This window comes from Lepidochelys kempii, chromosome 10 (assembly GCF_965140265.1).
Source record: "Lepidochelys kempii isolate rLepKem1 chromosome 10, rLepKem1.hap2, whole genome shotgun sequence".
NCBI lineage: Eukaryota > Metazoa > Chordata > Testudines > Cheloniidae > Lepidochelys > Lepidochelys kempii.
In genome coordinates, this window is record NC_133265.1 from 12543467 (window position 1) to 12569672 (window position 26206).

The window sequence follows — 26206 nt, forward strand, 5'->3', positions numbered from 1 at the left end:
CCGGACTTCTTAGGTTTCAGAGTAGCAGCCGTGTTAGTCTGTATTCGCAAAAAGAAAAGGAGTACTTGTGGCACCTTAGAGACTAACCAATTTATTTGAGCCTAAGCTTTCGTGCATCCGATGAAGTGAGCTGTAGCTCACGAAAGCTTAGGCTCAAATAAGTTGGTTAGTCTCTAAGGTGCCACAAGTACTCCTTTTCTTTCTGACTTCTTAGCTTACTGCTCAGTGCAGTTTACAAAGCCTGGTTTTCATGCACTAGCCAAAAGGGGGTGGTTGTGTTTCTAACAATGCTGGGGATTGCTCAGTGCAGACTAGAATTCAACAACATCAGGATCTGGACACTTGCTCAACAAATCAACACATGGCAGCTCTACAAGGCACAATGCTTTATGCACAGACCCAGTCACGGAGCTGGCTGCAACGTTCCCGTTTTCTGTTCTAGGTTGCTGTATCAGACGACTAAAGGGACAATGTTAAGTCATGTAGGCCCCAAAGCCAAGTTTTGTTTAACAAGGGGTTACTGGGGGAGGTAGAGGCTGCAGAACCCAGTGTGACTAGGGTGGTTGTGGTATTGGGAAGACACTGCAGTGATCATTGCATTTCTAAAGAATTGCATCCTGACCCAGCATGGAAGAACAAGGTGTCACCCCATGAAACTGGCAGACAGTGCATTTAAAGAGAAAATGCTTATTTACACAGCACAGGGTCAACTGGCTGATTTCACTGCTACAGAGGGGCACTGAGGGGCAAACTATGTGGCAGGCCTTTTTTCTTAAGGGCTGGGGAATTGTATGAATGTTATTAACATCTGCCACTGTTACTAATGACAGGGAAATCAAACCTCATGCTTCAGGGAGTAGGCTGGTTGCAGGAAGGAATAGCCCCCTCCCCAATGGCATTGTGGGATGTTTTCAGCTTTGGGTACTGACCACTGATAGGTCAATGGGCTGATCCACTACAACGTTTGCTGTCATCTAATTCTGGCCCAAGATTTTCAAAAGTGACTAGTAATTTTACGTGCCTCATTTTTTTGGGGGTGCCCAACTTAAGAAACTAGTTTTCAAAGGGGTGTGAGTTGGGCATCTAAACACTGAAGCACCCCAAATCTCTAGTCACTTTAGGCCCTACATGACTGGGCTCTGATGAGAGATGCTCACAATGCTCCTACTAAACACAAGCATTCCCTATCTGTGGCTGGTGCGGACAGACATTCCTGAGTACCACCTGTAACTTCTACAGACTGTAAGTTGGTTTTCTTTCTCTGTAAATACCGGCCATTAGAAAGGAGATAGCCAGGCCACCTTCTCCTAAATTGCTGTTACTAGCAACAGAGAACAGGAGCACCGATAAGGGTGAAAGAAAGTTCAATTGTCCCACCATGCAGATGCTGGATATCAGCCACAGAGGGATTATGACTACCAAAGTCTTTAGATTGCACCATTACTTCATCTTCTATTAGAGATTGGAAGCCGACATCAGTGCCCAGGCATTATGGTTCTATATACCCTAGAAATAAAGTAGGCTGGATTCAGACCACATCTGAACAGCAACAGTGTGTCCTGAATTATCTCCCCTCCCATTCACGCAGACAAGGTCCTCTCTCATTCACTTTCATGTAGACTACCTCCTCTCCTCTCTGCATCAGCCACCTTCTTCTTCTTGTCACAATCATGCCCTCCCATTTGCAGTTACCTAACCTCCCAGTGGATAGTGCAGCAATTGCCTACATGCAAAAGTAATATTAGAAATATGATTTAGCAGCTGAGCCCAGGAATGAGGAGGAGGGGCCAGGACCAAGTTCTCACCTAGCTTTCCAATCTCGCAGCAAGGAACATCAGCCCAGACAAACCCTAGAATTCCACTGGGATCAAAATCAGACATTTCCAACTCAATGGATTCAAGTATCTGGGCTGAATCTCGGTCTCAGTTACACCCAGTGTAAATCTGGAATGACACTCAGTGGAATGACTCTGGATTTAAACTGGTGTAACTGAGAGAAGAACCTGGCCTTCTACTGCCATGTCATAGAAATGCTCAGTTCCCCAACTGCCCACCCAGAACATCCAAAGAGCAGGAACCATATCCAAAAACACGGCCACCTATGCCCTAGCCACCCCTTCCCTGGTGTTATGTCACATCTGCCAAGTCTGCAGCTCAGCTTCAGAAGAGGAACCCTCTGAAGGGACTCCAAGGAGAATGAGCAGAACATCCTCAGAACCATGAAAATCACCTAGCCATTATGCTGGAGCCTTGGTACATAAATCTCTCTTCCCAGATACCAAGGAAGCAGTGTTGGCGGTAAAAGAGGGGGGTGGCCTAGGGCTAGAAATTCAATTCAGAGACAGCCTTCCACCCCCCCCAGTCCCCTGCCAGGGAACAGTGCTCCCTTAGCTAGCCCACCCTACCCTTTTTCATTATCGAACCACCCTGTGTATGGCAACGCAGGACTAGTCCTGCACCCCTCCCCCTTAGCAATCAGAGAATAGGGTTAGAAGCATGGAGTTGACCCACTGCCACAGTAGGACAGCTGAGGATAAGATGTATGGAGATAGCCCTTCTCAATGTGGCTGGATAGCAGCCTGGCCTGGAGACAGCCCGCTTGCAGTGTGAGACCAGGAGCCTGAGCATTAACACCAGGCATTGCCCTCTCCAGCCGGTTTTCTTGATGTAGGGATTTCCCAGTGACACTAACCTCCATTAACATGACACAGCACCACCTTTCAGTAGCCCTTGGAATGCTTTGTACCTAGGGCTGAGGTTATGCCGAGGGTCAGATCTGTTCTGTCCATTGCAGATAAGAAGAAGGCCCCGAGTGCCAGGATTTCATTAATCATAGTACAGTTTAAAAAAGCAAACAAACCCTTGAAATCTTCACTTTCAGAACATCCTCATCTCACTCCCCTTCTCTTTTCCTTCCCCTCAGCTCATGCTGTAACATGCCAGTCGCCATCTCTTGCATTTGCTTCCTGTTTCTATTCCCTGCATACTCACTGACCCACTTTAACCGTCAGCTGTACAGTCGAGCGGCTTGCTGGAGGGCAGGGATGGATTCACAGAATACATTTACAGAGCCAGGGAGCCAGTCAGAGAGGAGTGAAGTGAAACAATGTCAGAGAGACACCCCCCACCCCCACTAGGGAGGAAAGAGGAAACTGACTCAGGGGAGGAAAAGGAGCGAGAGATGGAAGTGAAAGGAAGGGTATGTTAATGTTAGTGATATGAATGGAGCTGGGGACATGGGAAAAAGGACAACAGCAAGGAAGAGAACGACAGATGAGGAGGAGGGGGCAAGCTAACAAGGGAGAGGCTGGGCTAGTACAGAGTCTCTCAGAGAGGCCAGCCACATAGGCGAAGATGAGGGAACAACACTCACAAGGGCAAGCTGCCATTATGGGTGTTGTGCAGGTGGGGGTAGATGGTTCTGTCACCCGCACTGGAGTTGGGTATTGTGGTGAAGGGGAGGGAAGGTTCAAAAATACTCTAGCAAAGCATATTTCTACTCAAGGTCCTTGGGCTGAGCAGGTCACAGTAAAAAGTCCTCTTCATGTTCTTCAGAGTGACTGTGGCCAATGAATTGTTCTAGTTCTTTCCACAGGACATGCACAGTGCTTGGCTATTTGCCTGGAGTAGCTGGAGTGGCCTGACACCCTACAGATCTCCTTACCGCAGCAGGGCCTGCTCCACACACATTTCTCCTGGGCCCTCCTAACTCCACCCCGTGTTTCACACTGGGCTCAGCCAGCTCCTGTCTGCAAATCTTGTAAGCTCTGGGGTTGTGAGGTGAGGGGATACCATGCATTCTGGCATGTCTCTGATCATGTGGGAAGGCTCTGGGAAATGCGAAGTTTGGAACAGAGCATCTGCCCTGATTCCAGCAGAGAGTGAGAAACCTGGAAGCCCTTGACAGGATGACAACAAAGGCAGGGAGTTGGTTGGGGTAGGGGCGAGGGAGTCAAGGTGAATGCCTGCTTAAAATTAGGAAGAGACAGTTAAGGGGCTAAGGAAACCAGTTGGGTATCTGGAAAAGGAATCGGGTTGGGGGGCCAAAAGGCCTCTTGGGGGCTGAAGGGAGAGAGCTTTGACGCAGAAGGAGGAAAGGCTCAGGATGGTACCATATGTGGAGAAGGGAAGAATGGAGAGAGAGAAATGGGACGATTAATAGGAGCATCCAAACATCTTCGGGCTTGTCTGACTGAAACCACAAAACTATTTGAGGTTTGCCCTCACTAGATGGACCAGCCACAGGTTCAGGCAGTAAAGCTGGCAGGAAAGGGAACTACTGTACTCGGGTCCCAGTGGAATGAGTTAAATCCAGTCAAGAGATGCAGAAGGTTCGTAACAGCACACCTGAGCAATGTGAGCAGACTATGCCAGGGCTGCACTCAGAGCTAGAGACAGACAGAGGCTTGGAGAGCGGGAAATTGCTGCTTGCCTGTGTCTCTTTCTGGTTTCCCTGGTTTGATTGTGTTTTGTTTAATTAAGTCACACAAATGTTGTGTAAATTCTATCAGGAAATGAGAAGGTAAATTAACATTCCAGAGGAGGCAATGCCAGCAGTAGGCGTGATGCTGAAACAGCAGAGAGACGTGCAGAAAGCTGGGACAGGAGGCGGGAGGAAGAGAAGAAACAAAGAGAGAAAGTGGAAAGAGGGAGCAAAGGGCAGGGGGAAAGGGAGAAGAAACCGGCAGGGCGGGCATAGAAAGATAAAAATCAGGAAAGGGAAAAGGAGGAGACAGGAGGATTGAGGAGTGGAAAAGGGGAAGAGAAAACAAAGAGAGAGAGAAAGAGAGAGAGGCAAGGGGAGGTGGAAGGATTGAGAGGGAAGTGAAAGAGTCTGGGGAGAGGGAGAGATTGTTATCATTGTTATTTATACAGCACTCGTGTCCTAACTGTCCAGGGTTCTTTCCAAACAGATAGGCAGCTATAGTCCCTGCCCCGATGATCTCATATTCCAGCGGTAGCCATGGCAGAAGAAGTGAGAACTACGCTAGGTGTGAAGAGAAAGGGGTGGGGGTGGATGGAGAAGAGATATAAACATGAAGTCATGGCGTTACTTAGCTGTTACCCAATGTCGGGTTACAATCAATGTTCCCTAAGACATACAAAACTTCACCCCCTCATTCACCCACTAAAGTCCCCTGCCAGGGCACAGTGCCCCCTTAGCTAGCCCACCCTACCCTTTTTCATTATCGAACCACCCTCTGTATGGCAAAGCCAACACCCTCTCCTTTAGCAATCAGTCCCCACCGCCCCCCTCTCTCTCTGTTATGTTCATGGTATATACAAGTTATATAAAAACATGCAATAGTCTTGCTGGAAGTTGCAAAGTAACCCTCCTTTATTTCTTAGAATTCAGGACAATACACAAGCACTCCAAAACAGAGAGAGACAAAACAGGCTGCTCCCCAAAAAAGCCCAATTCACCCATTTCGCACTACGCTGGTTCTCTGCAGACCAACTGCTCTAGCAATGCCCAGATCACATTCTTTCCTACAGAGCCCCAACCTGCAAGTGGGACCAGGAAACCGATTACAATTTAAAATGATAGTTTGTAATTTTAAACACACTTTTGGCTGGGCTAGTCTCCCTGGGCCACACTGGGGCAATCACTGTGGCTGGTGCGATTTCTGGCTCTTAGAAGACTGTTCTCTTCTCCACCCCAGAGAAGTCCTTTTCCCATCTGACGGAGGGTGTTAGACACACAGCCCAGAGATATTCATATGCGATGTAGGGTTGCCAATTTTGGTTGGACATATTCCTGGACGTTTCATGACGTAATCTTTAATTAGAGATTAATTTTTAATTCCTGGAAACTCCAGGATAATCCTGGAGGGTTGGCAACCCTAATGGATATTTAAGAATGTTTCTCTGTGACAATGAGAAATAGACTGCAAACAGACTTGCCAATCAGGGTCAACCAGAGTAGTTTGGAGAAGCTGAGCAGTGTCTGGGATTTCCTATCCAAGGACTGCATTCCCAGCAGCCACAGGCTGTGATAGAGGAAATACCCCTGCCCAGTCTTCAGGCTTCTCTTCCCTTGTTTACACACAATGCTGAGCTGCTCAGATAGACTCAACAGGGCCTTCTTGGGGTATAACCTTCACCCTTAACTAGAGACTTGGCCTGGATTCTCTCCTGTGCCTCTGCTGTATTTGGGGCAGGGTGGGAGCGGAAGCTGGTTCCAACTCCCTGATTCTCAGACCTTCCTGAGAACCTGAGCTGCTTCCTGGCAATTTTGACTTGCCTCACGGATGTTAGGGATTTAATACACTGCACCTGTGGGGGTTATCATGCCAACATGCTCCCTCATGCCCCTTCCAAGGTTTTGACCTGGTGCATCTGCACTAACAGAGAGCTCCCCTGTGACAGGAGAATTTTCTGCTGGCTTATTGCAGCCAGTTTCTCACCTTCTGGGTGGCACAAAGGCAATGGATCTGTGTAGAAAGCCCGCTCCTTAATATTGTGGTGACAATCGAAAGGTCTTCCAGAAATTTGTTTTTACAAGCAAAGTTTACCCCACTCTAGATGTAGACAGAGAGGACAAGGCTGGGGTGGGGGTAAAGGGGCGCATGGCGGGAATGGCTTCTGCCATTGTGTCCCTGCCCTTGTGGGCTCAATTTTTGAGGAATGGAGTTTCACTAGCACCAGCGTTCATGGACACCCAACTTTACATTTGCACGTGTGTGCATTCGTGTTGGGAGTGGCCGTGTGCTCATTCAGGCAGGGAACAGAAATGATACCATGTGATTTGTCTGACCAATCAAAAACAAATGGTGCTGCTGGCATTTGGAATGTTGCATATCCTATGCTCCCAGCAAACTGTTTGCCATCAATCAACAGAGTGAAACAAGTTAGGGGAGGAAAACTGTCCAATGAAATCTGCTCATGGAGTTCCCAAAAGGTGCCGAGCACCTGTAACTCTCACTAAAGTCAGAGAGGTAAATCCGGAGGTCCTCACTCAGGCAAACTCCCAGGGCTCATCACCTCTCCGGATCAGGCCCTCAATGACTTTTCCTTTCCTGACTATGGGATATGCAATTATAAACCGCAGCCATTGGCATGCAGAGTGGAAGTCTGAAGTATAGCTTTGCAAGTGGTGGCTAGAACAGTAGGGATGAAGGCAGGGGATCCAAAGGAAGGTTTGGAATATCTTGTATAATTGTGGAAAAACGGAGCAGGTGACATTAAAGAGGCCGATGACAGGCCCATTTCAAAGAGGAAGGCTTGGATCCATGTGAAAGACTTAACTGAAGCTCTCTGGCCTCAGTTTGTCTCCCCCTAGCTCATAGTCCATGTTGAGAAGGTTGATCAGGAGACAGTATTGCCTAGTTTCCACCCGGTGAGACATGGCAGTGTCTGTTCAACGGATTAACCAAATGCTCCAGATTGGTCCGTGAACAAACCGAAGGTGAATGCTGATCAGCAGTTTGTAAGATTAAATTTCTTTTAATGCTGGTAAGTGAGAGGTTATAGGACATTTGTTTCCTGGGCAGGCTGCCTTTCACAGGGCTTACAAATGCTGAATCACATCGAGCTATGACGCAACTGTGGTAACCAAGACAGTTATTAAAGTGAGCACGAGAATCGCAGGCACATCAGGCTGTGTGAAGGAGAACTTCAAAAGGGCTGACAGTCAGGGAGCCCAGCAGTAACCTTTTGCTAATTAGCTGTCTTGATTTCCCTGCAGTTTATTTTTATACATCTCAGGCTCCAAAACACATTTACTGTAATGTCATAAAGGTCATGGTAAATAAAAAGCTTCCTGGCCATTATCACCACCAATCCCACAGTCCTTTCAGGAACGACCTGGCCATGGTTTGCCCAGGACAGGGAGGCTGATGATACCACGATCACATCTTTGTCCTGCAAGAGGATTTGCCGAGGCTGTGGCGACGGTGAGGGCAAAGAATGATTATTCCAGCCAAGCAGCAGAGTCAGTGAAGAAGATGAGAACTTGGTAAGGGCGCAGTGACGGCAGAGTAGGAGACATCAGGGCGCGGAAGGAACAGCAGCACAAGGTGGGTGTAAAGTTGCGAGATGCAGGAGGGGGATGGTCAGAGAAAGGAAAGGATGGGAAAAGATAAACCTACTAACTATAGACTTGAGTCCTGAGAGAGAGAAGGAGGGAAGGGAAGGGCAATAGAAGGAGAAGACCAGTCATTACAAAGCCATGAGAAAGGACATACATAGAAGACAACACATGGGAAAGGAAGAACGTACATAGAGATTGACTTTGTGGCTCCAAGCATATGGGGGAGCATGGAAGAAGCCACAGTGATGGGAGCCAGGAAAGGGAGGAGAGGCAGGAGTGACTTTTTGGGGAACGCCTCTTGGAGGAGTTTAAGGAAGAGATGATGGCAGGAGTTCTGAAGAGCCTTAAGCTGTGTCTACACTACACACTAAGTGCAGGCTCTGGCTCAAGCTCAAGGCCCCCTTCTGTCCACACATACATCAGCCTGACTCGGGTCAGCAAGCACTCAGGATCTGGGGCTTAGGATCCTGCTGAGGGGGCAGAGCCTGAGTCCCACTGTGACTCAGTGGGACAGGTCCAAGCCCTGTCATTTTGCAGTGCAGACCTGAGTCAGAAGGTCCGCATAGTGCAGCATGGATGCATTAGCACACCTGTGAGACCTGGGTCCAGCAATTGTAAATCCAGGGTTACAATGCAGTGTGGATGCTCACGCATGGGCTTGAAAACACTGAGTCCAGAAGCCCAGGTCCCACAGCCCTGGACTTAATGTGCAGTGCAGACATACCCGTAGAGGCACAGAGCTGATGCTGAATCTTCATACAGGAAAAGATGGAACACCATGTGGTAGAGCCACTTGTGAAGTCAAATTGCCTATGGGATCTGAGTGTCACTACAGTGCCTAGCCACCATGCCTCACTGTGCTATGCTCGCCAATCCAAGCAGTCTGGTTTTGCCTCTTCTTTGAGCCAACCTTACCCCTTGTTCTACCCACTGTTACCACTGAGATCCTAGACCAGGACTCCCAGTTCTCGCTTTATGTTCATGGACCATGACTTATGAGAGTAACCTGGTATAGGACACACGGTGGTTGGTTTGCTGTGATGTCTCTCCCGTTGGCATAATTAAACCACACCCAACGAGTGGCAGTAGAAACTCTCCTGCCAACATAGCGCTGTTCACACCAGCACTTATGCCCATGTAACTTACGTTTTTTTCAACCCCCTCAGTGACATAAGTATTGCCGACATAAGAGGAAGTGTAGACGTGGCCTTAACGTTCCCTGCTATCTGAATCTATTCCTGGGGAGTCCTCTGAGATGCAGCATTAACTGCTGCTGGCCCAAACCCCAGGCCAGAAGTTTAAAGACACGGAGTCTGACTTTGACCTCATTTATACCAGTGTAACTCCATTGACTTCAGAGCAGTTATTCCTGATTTACACTGAGTGACAGCTGCTTCAGGCCCTTTATCTTTAAGAAGCCTCTTCATCTTGTGAGTCTAATGACTAATGGTCATGGGCAGGGCACTTAGCTGGTGGAACTGATAACCAGTGACCTGGGATCAAATGACTAAGGCCCACAGTTTAGAAAACCAATGCACAGAAATGTGCATGCACTTTTGAGAGGTTTTTTTTTTAATTGGTCCTGAGTCTTTCCAATGAGCATCTAGAGTTAAATACTAATGGAAAGGAGGAGGCTGGGAATTTTGCCTTTCAATCCTAGATGTTATTTGAAATCCCAGAAAAAATGGGAGATCATCGGGATGGAAGATGGCTGTGGAAATTAAATTGGCTTCACTCTTTGTTCTTTCCATCCAGGCCCGCTGTGGATCTCTCTCTCTCTCTCTCTCTCTCTCTCTCTCTCTCTCTCTCTCTCTCTCTCTCTCTCTCTCTCACACACACACACACACACCCCCCAATGGATTACATGATCTCATACAGATTGTTCTCATCTCTTTGGCTTCTTTCTCAGTCCTGCCCAGCAGCATAAAGAGCCATTTGTACCTACTCGGGGCTCGGCGGCTGCTAGGGAGAGGCAGGAGAAGTAAAGATGGGATGTGCAGTTATCACTTGAAAATACAAAAAGTAAGAAAACATCTTCATTATTACCGTGCTGTTCTTTCAAGCACAAACCACTCAGTATTGGGTCCCAATGGATCCCACGCACAGAAGATCAGTTGAAGAGAATTCAGAGTTGAAAGGAGAGCTGTGCGTGTTGTATTAAGGATAAGAACCTGAGGAATGCTCCTCTGCCCACAGGTCACTAATATTTTATTTAGGATGTCTCCAAATAGCTGTAGAGGGGTGGCAAGCATCTGAGGTGAGCCCCAAAACTCTTCAAGCAGAACTCTCCCTCCTTGTCTTCTGCTCTCCATGCCTGCCTTCCTTGGTAACAGTGTGACGGGCTGCCCCGAGGACTTGTCAGAGAACTCAGTGCCAACTAAACTCCAGGCTGTTATTTTCTTTGAACTGGAGTGAAATGAAGCCCCTTGAATTTGACCTTTGACTCTTTTTTTCAAAACGAGTGTTTTGAATTGAAGAGACAGATCAACATGAAGTGCAGTTTCAGCAGAAAAGCTTTCGCCTGCTTCATTGTACTGCTTTGGTTCTGCTGGCAACAGCTGGGTCTTGGAGTTCTGAAACCCAGCTGCTTAGCTCTAAACACCTAGTTCTAAGGGTCACATCCTGACGTCCTTACTCGAGCAATGTCAATAGGAGTTTTACCTGTCTAAGAGCTGAGTAAACATGAGAGAGACTTCCCAATTGACTCTACAGTGCTAAACCCTCTAAGCTCACTTTCCAAATACCCTTTCCTAAAAGGCCAGATCCTGATATTTTCAGTTCTCAATCCCATTCTTACAATTAAAGGTCACTGTGCCTTGGATTCCAGATTCATTGCTCCTAGATTATATTTGATCATGGACTGGATTGGTAATGAGATACAGGGCCTCGTTTCCAGCCTGACCTTAACTAGACCTCAGATTTTACTCTCACAGTTTTGCTGGTGCACTGTATGTCATTTAGTGACCAATTTTCTGGAGCAACCTGCAGTTATGCTCCTGCATCTTTGCACCTGCAAATAACTGCAGGTACATTTTATGATACTTAGGTATCCAACTGAATGCATCTGGATTGCACCAGCACATCAGCTATAATGACACCCCAAATGTTATAAAATGTATCTGCAGTTGTCTGTGCCCACCAAACTGCAGCAGAAGAAGAAGAATCACATTGCTATAATGTAGCCATGGCGTGGCACAGAAGGGATTTCATCTCGAATGGTCCCTTACAAGTCTTCCTTTGTCAGGAGTCAGTATGAGAGGATTTAGGCTTCTTAAATCCCACCAAACTGCACCAATCTTTATTTGCAGGAGCAGTGTCTCGAGACACTGGATTTATGGCTTGTTACAACAATCTATAACCCATTAACAATTCTCCCCAGCTGCCTTGCCCCTCCCACTTCCTTTACCCCTATGACGGGAGGAGTGTTAAAGGGCCACTTCACCTTGAGTGGTCTCTTGAAATATGTGTTAACTACTTATTCTAAACAATTTGTTCCACTTGGTATTGAGCTGTGACACTGTGAGCATGTTCCCCAGACCCGAAGAAGGGCTCTGTGTTACCTTGAAAGCTTGTCTCTCTCACCAACAGAAGTTGGTCCAATAACAGATATCACCTCCCCCCGTTGGTCTCTCTAATATCCTGGCACCGACATGGCTACAACTACACTGCATGGTCATCTGATGGCTGTTTATTGGCTTATGTGAAATAATTAGTTGTCTCACTTCAGATCCCAGCAATCCAGTAAACACCTCAGAAAACATACCATCCCACTTGGCCCCCTTGTTGGCATTCTCCTAGGACCAGGCATGGAGACTGAACAGAATCGAGACTGGAGGTCTTTCTAAAAGACGTGCTCTAGCAAAAACCAAAGTTACAGGCCTGATGCAGGAATCATTGGCTGAGTTCTGTGGCCTGGTACCAGTCAGGAAGGGCAGTTTCTGAGATCCAAGGTTATATGTACAGTATTACTAAGCACATAATGGCTGCTGCATATGTCTATCCGATCTCTGCACTGCCGCCTGTATCTGAGTCATTACTGTGTGAAGATCGTTGGTAGACTGAAGTATGAGAGACGCTATAAAATCCCCAACTCAATCCTATTTTAAGTCAGAGGACAGTGATTATCAGACAGACAAAGAACAGTTGTTCCCACTGAATTTCAGGGGTGGGGAAGATAACCGACGCCTTCTTTCCAGGGTGCAGTAGAGATACAAGCAACACACACAGAGTCTATTACCTTTGTGTCTGTGAGCCTGCATCGCTTCAACAATTGATTAGCCACCTGAGCACCGATAAGAGTTAACTTGCACTGCAATGGCCACCAGCGGCTCCAGATCACACAGGTGGATTCTGGGCAGTTCTCTGCTTAGCTACAGATAAACCGTCGTGCTCAGCGGAGAGATGGTGGGTGGCCAAGAGTGGGATTTTCTGCCTGCACTGAGAGCTGTGACAATTCTTCACACATGCCTGACTGCATAACTCACTCTTCATTTGGCTGACACACACACACACACACACAAAAAAAGACGTTTGGAGGATGTTGCATCTAAATGGTGTGAAATTGCCCCGGTGTATCCGAAGGGGCTGGCCGTATTGAATCTGACACCATGACACAGTGCTGTGGAAAGCAGAGAAGGTTCACTGGGAAAGTGTCAGCCCGGTGCACCTCCATCACACTTCCCCTTTCCTGACAGGTTCCCCTCTCTCGTTACCACCTCGGTTATTTTCTCCAGGACTGACTTTCCCCTGCTCTGAGATTGCTGCCAGCTTGGCTTCCAAAGATACACGGGTGATACAGGAACACTTTGACGGATACAATACAACAACCATTACTGACAATGGAAAATTAATGAGGCAGGAGCATCCGACCTGCTGCTATGGCTCCAACTCCTCTCTCCAAGCATGCCCCACTCCTTTCTCTTTGCCATCCAGGAGGGCAGCAAACACCCTCAATAAAGGACAGATTCTAGACTTTACACTGCAGTTTTGACTAGTTATCTAGACTGCATGGGAGTTCCCCCAGGACCTATCCCTCAGCATCTCATTTGGAAGGAGACAGCACATTGGTAGCATGGTGGAGCACCCCACGGAGCTGGCATTCTGTCCAGTCAGAAACCTCCATGGAGCACCGCCTGCTGGCTAACATGTAAGCCTCCCCGAAAATCTGCCTACCCCTTCAGTTCAGGGTCGGATACTGTGCCTCCAAATGTTTCCCAACTGTCTCACTGCGTGTGTGGCAAGAGAGAGCTAGGCAGCGACACCAAGAACTTCAGGGTCTTGTTTAACATCCAGTAGTCAAGACTCAAAGCAGTCAATGCACAAAACCGCCCCCGTCCCTGTCTGCCCCATACATCCATGCAACACTACCAATGTCCTTAGACCTTGGGAGGAGCGGGTTTTGGGGGCTTCCCTCGTCATTTGCTCATCCACGGGCTGTGACCTGCCTCCAGCGGTATTGAATTAATGCATTTCATACACAGCACATCTGTTGTGCTGAGTGGGGACGGGGGTGGGGAGGAATGTTATTCAGTATTAATTTCATGGAGCAGCATGCGGGACTTTGTCATGAGCTAGATGACTGGAGGACAAGTCTGCTCCATCCAATCCCCATTTCTCCCTCTCTAGGCCACAAAGCTTGGCCTGCTGGTCCCACCCTTTCCAATTTGTTCCATTCAGCCATTAGCATGAGGCCATTTCCTGTCAGGGAGGGGACACAATCAAAGGGAAAAAGAATAATAATATCTCACCTTTATATAATCCCTGCCATCTCCAAGCAGTTTGTTTTACTAATACATACACAGAGTTAATTACCATTACCACAGTATTACAGGTATTCTTGGACTCAGTAAAGGGAATAAATACCACGTAATACCACAGCAAGCGCATCATTTCCACCTTTTCTGTTATTTTTTCAGAGTCATAAGTGCCGGGCACTTTACAGATAAATAAAAGACACCATCCCTGCCTGACACACACACGTTTCAAAACAAGGTGTAGCATTTTACTTTCAGGCATTAAGGCTGAGCATTTGAAAGCTGCCTCTGGGATTTGCAATTAAAGTTAATCAGGACTGGGTATCTGACTCTCCACGATGGCTCTGAAAAATCTCAGCCTCAAAGTCAGCCTAAATGTTTTAACAGCCCTCACTGTGCCTGTGTAGCTCTCACTGTGCATGTTTTAACAGCCCTCACTCCATTTACCACAGACATGCAGCCACCTCTAGGTGGAACACAGCAGCTGTTTAACAGTGAACAGCCACACCATACATAGAATACTGTGTCCTATTAGAGTTCTTTGAGGGGGTCAGCAAACATGTGGACAAGGGGGATCCAGTGGACATAGTGTACTTAGATTTCCAGAAAGCCTTTGACAAGGTCCCTCACCAAAGGCTCTTACGTAAATTAAGTTGTCATGGGATAAGAGGGAAGATCCTTTCATGGACTGAGAACTGGTTAAAAGACAGGGAACAAAGGGTAGGAATAAATGGCAAGTTTTCAGAATGGAGAGGGCTAACTAGTGGTGTTCCCCAAGGGTCAGTCCTAGGACCAATCCTATTCAACCTATTCATAAATGATCTGGAGAAAGGGGTAAACAGTGAGGTGGCAAAGTTTGCAGATGATACTAAACTGCTTAAGATAGTTAAGACCAAAGCAGACGGTGAAGAACTTCAAAAAGATCTCACAAAACTAAGTGATTGGTCAACAAAATGGCAAATGAAATTTAATGTGGATAAATGTAAAGTAATGCACGTTGGGAAAAATAACCCCAATTATACAATATGACTGGGGCTAATTTAGCTACAACTAATCAGGAGAAAGATCTTGGAGTCATCGTGGATAGTTCTCTGAAGACGTCCATGCAGTGTTCAGCGGCAGTCAAAAAAGCAAATGGGATGGTAGGAATCATTAAAAAAGGGATAGAGAATAAGACGAGAATATCTTATTGCCCTTATATAAATTCATGGTATGCCCACATTTTGAATACTGCGTACAGATGTGGTCCCCTCATCTCAAAAAAGATTTACTGGCATTAGAAAAGGTTCTGAAAAGGGCAACTAAAATTATTAGGGGTTTGGAACGGGTCCCATATGAGGAGAGATTAAAGAGGCTAGGAATTTTCAGCTTGGAAAAGAGGAGACTAAGGGGGGATATGATAGAGGTCTATAAAATCATGAGTGGTGTGGAGAAAGTGAACAAGGAAAAGTTATTTACTTGTTCCCATAATACAAGAACTAGGGGCCACCAAATGAAATTAATGGGTAGCAGGTTTAACACAAACAAAAGGAAGTTCTTCTTCACTCAGCGCACAGTCAACCTGTGGAACTCCTTGCCTGAGGAGGTTGTGAAGGTTAGGACTATAACAGGGTTTAAAAGAGAACTGGATAAATTCATGGAGGTTAAGTCCATTAATGGTTATTAGCCAGGATGGGTAAGGAATGGTGTCCCTAATCTCTGTTTGTCAGAGGATGGAGATGGATGGCAGGAGAGAGATCACTAGATCATTACCTGTTAGGTTCACTCCTTCTGGGGCACCTGGCATTGGCCACTGTCAGTAGACAGGATACTGGACTGGATGGACCTTTGGTCTGACCCAGTATGGCCGTTCTTATGTTCTATTAAAATGGGAGGGGAATATAAATAAACAAGAAGCAATGTACTAATTACCCAAGTTGTGATGGGGCCAAAACTGAGGTTCATGTTGCCATGGTTGCGTTAATGGCTACAAGTGCTAAAGATCTGCTAGGTTTTATATGTCCTCCAACAGGCAGCACCATCCTGAAGCACCACGCACCATCACCCTGCACTGGAGCCTTAGTTCAGTCCACACTGAGAGGAAAGACTGCACACTTCCATCCAGACCACTTCCAGTCATGTCTGATTTTCTCTCGGCATTCTCCCAGCCAAGCACTGCCCAGACCTCACCCTGCTGAGATGATGGGAGGGATTTTTAAAGATCCTAGGCATCAAAATTCCACTTTGAAAAATTGTTCTAATGGGAGGGAAGAATGGGGAAGAAAGGAGATAGGTGGAAATATAGAAGGGATAAGACAGGAAGGAATGAAAAGAGAGGGAGGAATTGTAGAGGAAGACTGACTTCTTTAATAAGGCTTGTTTACTTCCCCCAAAGACAGAACTATGGGGTAAAAATAGCACCATTTAAAGGCGAACTAACAATAGTAATCATTGTCATTATAATCATAATCTCAAACTGTTAGCTCTTTATGTACAAATGAGCTTAATGGAAAATGCTTTCCATGCATCAAACCATTTTGCATTTACTTAGGGCAAATGTTCCTCTTTAATATCACTTGGTAGTTAGCGCCAATTTCTTCTTAAAAAAAAACAAGAAAAAACGGAGGCCCATTTGGGCCAAAATTTTCAAGTGACTAGTGATTTGGATGCCCAATGTGAGGCACCCTAAAGGGGTCCAATTTTCAGTAAGTTAAGGTGTCTCATATTGGGCACCCCAAACCACTCTTTACAGCTGCGTGTTATATACCATGATTGGTTACATATATAGAATTTAATACCAACTAGAAACCACCATAGCTTTGCCCCCAGGCAATGCATCAATTTTCAAACTGGCCCCACTAAGGACCTATAATTTCTAGTCAAGTGAAATTGCACTTGGTGCAGGACAAGTGACTTTATAGCATGTTTGCAGCGCCCAGGACCTGGGCCCAGCCTGGGGCTAGTTCAGTCCCCAGCACGAGTTAGAGCAGCCTCAACTGCCCAACCATGTAAGTCTTTAGAAGATGCATCTCTTTTAAAAGGGGGCAAATTTGTGGCACTTTGCTCTCAGAAGAGGAAGAGGAGACTCAGGAGAGCATATGACAAGCCTGCGGCTGAAGAAGCCAAGATACGAGTGCTCTCTACAAGCCCTTCGAACAAGGCGTGTCATTCCTTCCAATCCAAGCGGGCAAGATAGAAGGCAGGGTATCAGCAAGGTGGTAAAGCAGGGTCTGATCCTGCAGCCTGTATTCATCCCAATCAATGAGTGTAGGCGACTCCCATAGGAAAGCTAATAGGATCGCGTCTAGGCCAGGGGCATGTTTAGTTCTCATATCTCAGGACAGTCTTGGAAGAGGTTTCAGCATCGTCAATTCTGGCGCTACACGATTGTCAGGTACTGCATCAGGCTGTAAATAAATAAATATCCTCTTCTGCCTGGGGACACCTTTTAATCTTCCTGTTATATTTTATACACTGTCCCCGCATCTCAGCTGGGTTACACTGTATCTAATTTGAACGCCTGACATATGGGGTTGTATTAAACCAAGGCCTTCATTTTATATTAATCATCAAATATAAAAATACTGCTAGCTCAATCCTGCTTCTCAGGCGCCAGGCCAGAGCTGCTCTGGCTGCTTCCACCTCCCTATGCCAGCCTGAGTGCTGCACCATGCGGGGAGGCTCTCACTAGGAGAGGGCAGCTGTGTTTCCCATCTCCACCTTCCCTCTGGGTTTCTGCATCAATAGCCCAGACAGCAGAGGCTGCAGCAGACATTAGCAGAATCAATCACGCCCCCAATCCTCGCCAGCCCCACTCACTTAGCAGGCTGTGCTGGCCCCTTATGGCCCCTCTGGTGGAAGGACAGTTGCAGATTTGTGCCACCACTACCTTTCTCCAGGAGACTTTCTGCCCCCAAGAGCCCTATGTCAGGGTCTACACTGGGGGAAGCTGCCATAAGTGAATCTGGCTCTGTATCCAGAGTCTAGATCAAGGGTAGTCAATTATTTTTTGTCAAGATCCAAATCTCTTGGTCAAAGTATAGTCGAGGTCCAGACTCCAGAGAAAATAATAAATAAATAAATAAATAAATAATGATAACAAGTACATGAAAAGATTTTGGGGTCTGTTCAAAAGCATCTGGCAGTCTGGATTTGGCCTGCGGTCCACCTATTGACTACCCCTGGTCTAGATGTGAGACTAAGGTAGATACTCAAGTGTGAGCGTGATGGGAGAGATGACAGATTAGATAGATGAGATAGACTATTTCTCTATTGCCATATGTATCTTTCTGTCTATCTGACAGGCAGACCAATGTACATGTTTTATAGCTACGTTTCCAGGAGGCTCATTTTCAGCTGCTGTGTGCTGTCTTTCACACTGGTTTATTAATGTAGGCCTGCATGGGGTTATTAAAATCCATTCAAATCCAATGCAGGCATTCCAATGTTAATGTCAATGGCTGAGAGGCACAGAGGATGGGAGTGGGAGGGAAAGGTGCTTTGATGGCTAATTTCCAAACAGACTGGTTTAACAAATAACTAAAAAAAGCTCAGAGGAAGATTCAGGCCATGGGGAAGAGGCGAACTATGGATGGTGTCCTTCTGGGTCACAGTGCCATGCTGAAATCCCCGCAAATTCTCTGTCTCGTTGTGGGTCTCAGTGTGAGACCATGTGCTTCTCCTTCTCCAGGGGGAGCTGCAGTTTAATCCCATCAGCCAAACCATTCTGTCTGAATTTTACTTGTCAGCATTGACTCTTTGCCTTTCGTTTCAGAGACACTTTCGCAGCCAGGCTCAGGTTCTCTGCTGGTGAGTCTCCTGGAGTGGTTAGCTCTGGTATGATGGTTACACCCTTCTTGTCCAGATTTGACTCACAGGACCAGAATGTCAGGAGAGATTGGGTTACTGCACTGAGAAGTTTCCCATCGCAGACATTTAAGATGTCACACATCTCCTCCTCTTTTACTGGCGCCGGGAGGTAAACACCTTCTTGGGGGAAGGGACTGTGTCTACCTGTGTGTCTGAGCAGGGGCCTCTAGGGCCAGGTCATAATAATAAAGGCAGCCTGTGGAATTTGCTCCCCTGGGAGGTCAGTGAGTCCAATAGAGGTCAGTGAATCCAATAGAGTGGCTGCATTTGGAAAAAGATCTGGGTAATTTTAGGAGCTATGTGTAGTTACTGTTAGGCAGGCAAAGATAGAAGTAATCAGAGCTTCAGGCTGTAAACCAATTCCTTGTGAGTAGCAGGAAGGAATTATCCCCTTCTCTCATATACCTTATTTGCATATTTGGCTACATGCATCATGGGAGATTTCATGTTCCTATTTGGTACTGCCTGCTTGCTAGACACAGGGGAATCTGGGTCTGATCCGGACAGCACAGAAAGTCTGACTGCGGAATATGAGAGGTTTGCATCAGAATCTGACACCCTAACACTCGGTGAGGGTGGTTGGGGAGCAGCAAGTCCAGTTTCTGCTGTTCTCTACCTATGATGCCACAATGGCAGATATTTGCCCTAATACTTTACACATGGATGTCAGATCACAGACTCATTCAAGTTATAGAGGAGAAACCTGAATTCATCTCCCTTCCCACCCCTGGCAATGCAGGGTGATCCCCTTCACCACATCTTTGTCCAGGCTGGTTTTCAATGTCTCTAACAGTACAGTTTCCACTTTTTTTCAGAGATTAATCCCACACTCTATGCATACCCCATTTATATATATACAAATGGGGCATGCATGGGGCCTGCATGACTTAAATAATACTAATTTAGTATTTGTCATTTCATAGAATTTTAGGCCAAGGGGAACCTTATGACTAGGGTCCTATCAAATTCACGGTCCATTTTGGTCAATTTCACGGTCATAGGATTTAAAAAATAATAAATTTCATGATTTCAGCTATTTAAATCTGGAATTTCATGGTGGTGTCATTGTAGGGCTCCTGACCCAAAAAGAAGTTGTAGAGGGGGGTTGGGGGGGGTTGCAAGGTTATTGTAGGGGGGAGGTTGCGGTACTACTACCCTTACTTCTGCGCTGTTGCTGGCAGCGGTGCTGCCTTCGGAGCTGGGCCGCTGGAGAGCGGTGGTTGCTGGCAGGGTGCCCTGCTCTGAAGGCAGAGCCGCCGCCAGCAGCAGCTCAGAAGTAAGGATGGCCTGGGATGGTGTTGCCACCCTTACTTCTGCGCTGCTGCCTGCAGAGCTGGGTGGCTGGACGGAGGCGGCTGCTGACTGAGGGCCCAGCTCTGAAGGCAGCAGCGCAGAAGTAAAGATGGCAGGTACGGTATTGCCACCCTTTCTTCTGCGCTGCTGCTGGCGGGGCGCTGCCTTCGGAGCTGGGCGCCCGGCTAACAGCCGCCGCTCTCCGGCTGCCCAGCTCTGAAGTCAGCGCAGAAGTAAGGGTGGCATTACCGTGACCCTCCTAAAATAACCTTGTGACCCCCTCCCCGAGACTCCCTTTTGGATCAGGACTCCCAATTTGAGAAACGCTGGTCTCCCCCGTGAAATCCGCAACGTTTTTGATATGGGGACATCTGGACATCATCTCATTTCACACTACAGGCTACCAAGCTGCCATCAGAGGGCCATGGTTTTTAGCCAGCCCTTTTTAGTCCTCTAATAAAAATGAAGATAACAAGGCTGACGGCTCTCCAGGACACCTACGTGGTTCAGAACCTCCCTCAGCCAATCACATGCCTCCTTCCTTGCAGCCCGTTAGATAAAGAGGTTATATTCTGAGGGCACAGCACTAACTGGTGCTATAACCTTTCCTTTCCTAACGTCACTTAGCAGACGGAGTCACTGAGAGATCCTTCAGTTTAAATGAACGGCTTGCACTGGAAGGGCCACAGTCTAGGCTACTTGCAGGGTTTTCACTGCTGATGGCCTGGAAAAAGTGGGGGAAGAAGAGGTTGGCAGTGAGATTTCATGGATGTGCAGCCAGTACCCTATGCCTGCAAAATTACAAGGCTGACATCCTGGAGCTAGATAGGGCAAAGCTGTTCGTAACAAACAATTTAATTGATGAATGTAGCAAAATCCCCACAAGAAGGCTTCGACTTTTACTAATCCGTTCATTGCGTGAAATCATTTGGCAAATGGTTTATGCAAACATGTCAGCCTAGGGGTTACTCCTCAGCCTTCAGTACTCACTATCCAAAATTCACCGGCTTGTGCTGTGCAATAGTCACACACTATTCTCGCTGTTTTCTGATGGGATGGCTCCCAGGTGTCTGACTGCTCTCAGGGTAGCTGTGCTGATACTTGTGTTAATACTCACCTGTGCAAGAATTCGTGGCACTTTCCCTTCCTGCTGCAAAGAGCCCGTGAATACAAACTTGCTTGCACAAATGCTTGTGGGAAGTGGGAAGAGAGACTGCAAATTCTGCCAAAGCCAACAAGTGGCTTTCATCGGAAGGTATGGTCCCAGATGCTGGGTTGGCAGTATTTGGCCAGCTCTGCTTGCAGCAGTTGCTGCCGAGGCTGGGGCAGAAGGGAGGTGGAACAGACAGAGGGAGAGGAAGGTCATTCATCATAATTAACCATTCTGCAGTGAGCAAAATCCATCTCTTGTTGTGTCCAAAGAGGCCCATCCCAACCTGTTTGACTTAATGATTCTCAAATGGCTCGTTTTCTCCTATTTTGTAGCAGGAATAAAGCCCTTATCCTCCTTTTGCCGCAAGTTCCATTTTACATCCTTGATAACTCAACATTAGACTTTATAACAGTCAATTGAGAAAGCCCTGCGGGAGTCTTTGATATAAATGCCTTCAAGATGTAGGGCTTATAAACTGAGATAACAAAACTGTCTTTTTCCTTCCTGTCCCAGGCCTGCTGTCTTAGCACTGATGTTTGTAATTCACTGCCTCGGTCTGGGTCTGTCTTCGTTTATACACAGATTGCTGTCTGTCTGTCTTGCCTAGCCAGTAGCCATGTGTTTGTAACCGGGGGTAAATTTTCAAAAGCACCTAATGGGATTTAAGTGCTAAAGTCCCACTGACTTTCAATTAAACAGAGCCTAAGTGGCTAAGTCACTTTTGAAAATGGGACTTAGGTGCTTTTGAAAATGTTGCCCCTGGATAAGGAATTTTCCTATCTTTTCCTGCCTACCCTCCCTGACTGTTACCTCTTTGTTCCATCTGGCCTCTGCCTCTGTCCGTGTATTTCCAGGACTTCGTTTGTCTGTCCCTAGGACTGCTGACTGTATAACCATCTGTCAGGGTTTGTCTACACTACAGCGGCACAGCTGCTGGGCTGCAGCTATGGACCTGTAGCGCTAGTCTAGACCCTTGCTCCGGCAACGGAAAGGCTTTCTTCGTCCCTGTAGTAAATCCACTCCCTCAAGAGGCGGTAGCTATGCTGGTGTCTATAATGGGGCCTAGTCAGCTTAACTACGTCTCTGAGGGACGTGCATTTGTCACAGCCCTGAGCAACGTAACTAAGTTGACCTATGTTTTAGGTGTAAAGCAGGCCTGTCTCCAGGGCTGTCGATGCAACTACCTTTCACCAGTGCTACATTTATTGCAAAGAATAAAAAAGTGGAGTTTGGTAAAATAAGGTAGTTGCCGTAAACCTGGCTCGGCTGGAAATGGAGGCTCTAAGCAAAGCTTATTCCCAAAGTTGTTATTCTTTTCGGTCTCAACAACCCATTTAAGTAATGTTTAAACTCATTTTTTAATTCCATTCTTGCTCTAATTCGCCTGTCTTCCCAAGAAATAATGCAAAAAAATATTTTTCTCCAGCTGTGCATTTTCCGATACAAATTTGTTTCCATTAAATTGTTCCCTTTTGTCCTCTTAAAAAGCATATTTTAAATAACAGTGTGCAAAAAATTACACCCTGCAAAAAAAGAGTACTTCACTCTGCGCCTTTATACAACAGTTATCTCTCTCAATGGATGGATGAAAACCTTTTAAATGGTCTTGAGGTGGAGACAAGAAATACAAATATTTCTAAAGCCAGATATTTCAACAGCCAACACATGGCAAAGACTAATCTTAGAAAACTAAATTATAGAGGTGGTGTGAACCTAATGTTCTCTTTCTAATTTGTAAAAATACACCGTTTTGTGCAAGTTGGGGTGAAGGCAGATAACTACACTTCGGTTTTGGAAAAGTCATTTTTCCGTAATCCCTAAATTCAATGAAAGAATGTAAATCCAATCTTAAAAAAAACCCACCCCACTTTCTCCCCAAAAACCACATTCTAGATAGAAGGGTCATAATTCATGAGTCAAGATGTATCCCCCGCTACTGCACAGCAGAGCTGTTTGAATAGTGTGTGTGTGAGAGAGGGGAGGAAAATGAAGGAGTATTTCAAACATTCACTTTGATCTGTCCATTTTCTAGCTGCTTCGTACTCAGCGAATACACGTACTTGACCACAAACTAAGGTATGTATTGTAGGGCATGTGCAGCTACCTATTAACCAACTGGAATGACCAGTTTGGAAGCTTGCAGGCTGGCCACCTTCCTGTATAATGCTTATGCTGCTGCGTCTTCACTTGTGATTTCCGTTAAGTGCAGTTGAATACCAAAGAGAATTGCAAATAACAAAGGCAAAATTTGCCGAATGAGTTTCTCGACTGCTATTTCAACTAGTTGCATCTCATAGGAAGGCGGGGGAGTCTGCAGTCCTGCAGTGTTTCCCTAAACTCACCAAAGACAATAATTCTGAGATCTCCACCACTCTTTTGTTAACTATAGGGAGGGCTGACTTTGTAAAAGTGGCCACTGTACCTGGCCTTCAATTGAAGATTGGCTCAGAGTTTGAATTTTGAACACTGTCAAACTTGTGGGGATTGAGGGCTGAGGTTCGGGCCATCTCTGATACCCTGTGGATGTGGTTCCCTTGGCGAACGCACACAGATGCAGCGACGATGAGGGTGGGTTAGAGGGTAGCATACAGCATGCTTTTGAAAGTGCTTTGTTTAATTCTCCTTGAGATTCCACACTGGGCTGGCCCACTAGATGCCACCCAGTTTTCAGCCAATGTAGCCAAGTACATGGGTTACAGTGCTATTCTCACCATGACACTTTCCACTCCTAGCAGGCCCAAGAAGAGTGCACAGCTAATCATCTCACCCTTTCATTGCTTCCCTGTGGATGTGAGCATGATCCATAGTTAGATAGCACACAGAGAAGAGGCCTTCTGGGAACAATCCCAGGCTCTAAGGGTTTTCAGAAAGGAATGGGAGAGAAACATATCCGGGTTGCTGCCTGCATCTGTGCCAGGTTGCAAACTGGCCCAAGGTTTCTCTTTTGAAATCTAAAGCTATAAAATCACCCTCATACATCATTTCCACGCTCTGTTTCCATGTACCTGACCTCTACCAAGAATGGATTTGATCTTTCTGGTTTGTTATATCTGCATGATCCCCTTACACTGCTTTTCCTTATTCCCCAGCTGTCCCACATCTGCCTGTTCATTGCAGTTCACTCCTTTCTCCTTTGGTGTGATTGAAAAAGTCTCCTCTTACCTTTGTGCCTGTGTCTCACTGCTGGTTTCTGACATCAGAGAACTGCGGCTCAGTGGATTTTTCCCGATTGATGTCATGAATGTTGCCTAATCATCATGTGCATATGTTGACCGGCACAGGGGACTCAACATTAGGGATCCTTGAGGATGGGTCACCAAGCCCAATATTTGAACTGGAGGAAAAAAAATATGAGAGGGAGATACATCAGGGACATACAGGAGTGCCAATGAAAGCAATGGATCAGTCACCGCAGAGAGATCAGAGCTATCAAACAGTGGATCAGACACAATGGCAAAGACATCTGACATGAAACAATATAAGACAGAGGGGACATCAATTAGCAACAAGATCAGCTGTTGGACCCAGTCAATTTAACAGGAAAGCAAGCCAGCCCATAGAGGAGGAAGAAATCGAAAGAGACCTTTGGAGCTAAAAGGAGACCTAGAACAGACATAAAAACAGGAAATATTTCAGAAAGAAAAACAAATTCTGTGCAGGATTTAGGGAAACAGGGCAGTGAATTAAACATCAGAGCAACGGATAGACCTGATGCAGATCAACAGAGAGATCAACAGACATAGAACAAATATCAGAGAGATGGACAACCTGAGACAGGCAGCGAGAGACAGACAGATCTGGGACAAGTACTGGGCCATATCCAGTGATGTCAGAAGCATGCTAGCTACAAGCATGTTTAAATACAGTTGTTGCTCACAGAGTTCTGGCACAGTTCCTCTGACCGGTCTGGATGGTGATTTTTTCTGTGAATTCCGCCTGCCAAACCATGCCATTGACCAGATAGTCTGCAGTATGATTTTATTGTATACAGCCATAAAATCCACATCCATACTTGTCAGAGAAATTGGGCTAGAACCCCATTAGAAACAACTGTGTTTTAAACATGGTTTCAACTAGCACATTCCTGATCCCATTGTGGACAGGGCTTTAGAGAGATAACATACCTCCCCTCCTCCCGAAAGAGAAAAGACAAAAGAAAGGCATCTGTGAGATGGATGGACCTGTGACAGAGATCAGGGTCATGGGACAGAGGCTGGAAGACACTAGAGACTTGTGAAAGACTAAGGGCTAACATTACAGAGCAGGAGCAGGCCAATGACATATACCAGGCAAATTGCAAGTCATCCGAACAATGGAGAACACAGCTGGATAATCAATCAGAAAGACAAGGTTGAGAGGTATCAGGAAAAGCAACAGATACTTGGAGGTCAGTTATGAAGTCTAATATTGAAACTGGAAATAGAAGGACAATAACTCAAAAGCAACGACTGCTTTTTAACAGTGGAACCAATATTGGAGAGGCGAGGCAGGTATTGGAATGCAGGAGCAGTGTTTGGAGTGTAGCAAATGTCAGTGCGGAAAATCATACACGAGATGAGAACGACTCTGGAATAATGAATCTAGTATCTGAGAGACAGATACACCTTATGTGGAAAAAAAGCTGAACAAGAGAAACTTTAAACAGTGGCTCCCTTTTGGAAATAGCCCATAAAAATGAGATGGGGGAATTCCGGGTTAATTACCTCTCAGGGATTCCATACCAAGTTTGCTAAGGAGAGAGGGACAAAGATTTGCAGGCCTTGCACATTCCACCAGGATCTGAAAGTAAAGCTGGGTATTTTCCAGCTCGTGCTTCATCATAAGTAACCTTGACTCAAGAGAGGCCTAATCTACGTGTAATTAAGGTGTGATGAAAGTGCATACCTCTATATACTTCAAAATCTAGATTCTGCAAGTGGAATTCAGTAAATAATTCTGTTGAAGAAGTGTAAGCCAGAATAGGATTTATTTCCAGCTCACTCTCCCACAACGGGATGGGCGCAACAGAGACGATAGGAGTTCAAGGTAGTACAATTTATTACTGGTACTAACCTAAGCAGAATACACTCAGGGAGCAGATCTGTTGAGCACAAAGTCATTGGTATGGTCACTATACGGAACTTAACT

At 46.3% G+C, this 26206-nt stretch overlaps 1 protein-coding gene across 10 annotated transcripts in view; it reads right to left on the minus strand.

Annotated features, from left to right (window-relative positions):
- The window catches only part of ELFN1 (extracellular leucine rich repeat and fibronectin type III domain containing 1), a 237791-nt gene that overhangs the window by 48722 nt on the left and 162863 nt on the right, over positions 1-26206 (minus strand). For 9 of the 10 annotated variants that reach the window (XR_012161103.1, XM_073362006.1, XM_073362004.1 and 6 more), the window contains one exon: positions 24242-24413. The exons of the other annotated variant lie outside the window; for it this stretch is intronic. The gene's annotated coding sequence lies outside the window, so the exon portion shown is untranslated. The remainder of the gene's footprint in view (positions 1-24241; positions 24414-26206) is intronic. 10 annotated transcript variants of the gene reach the window in all.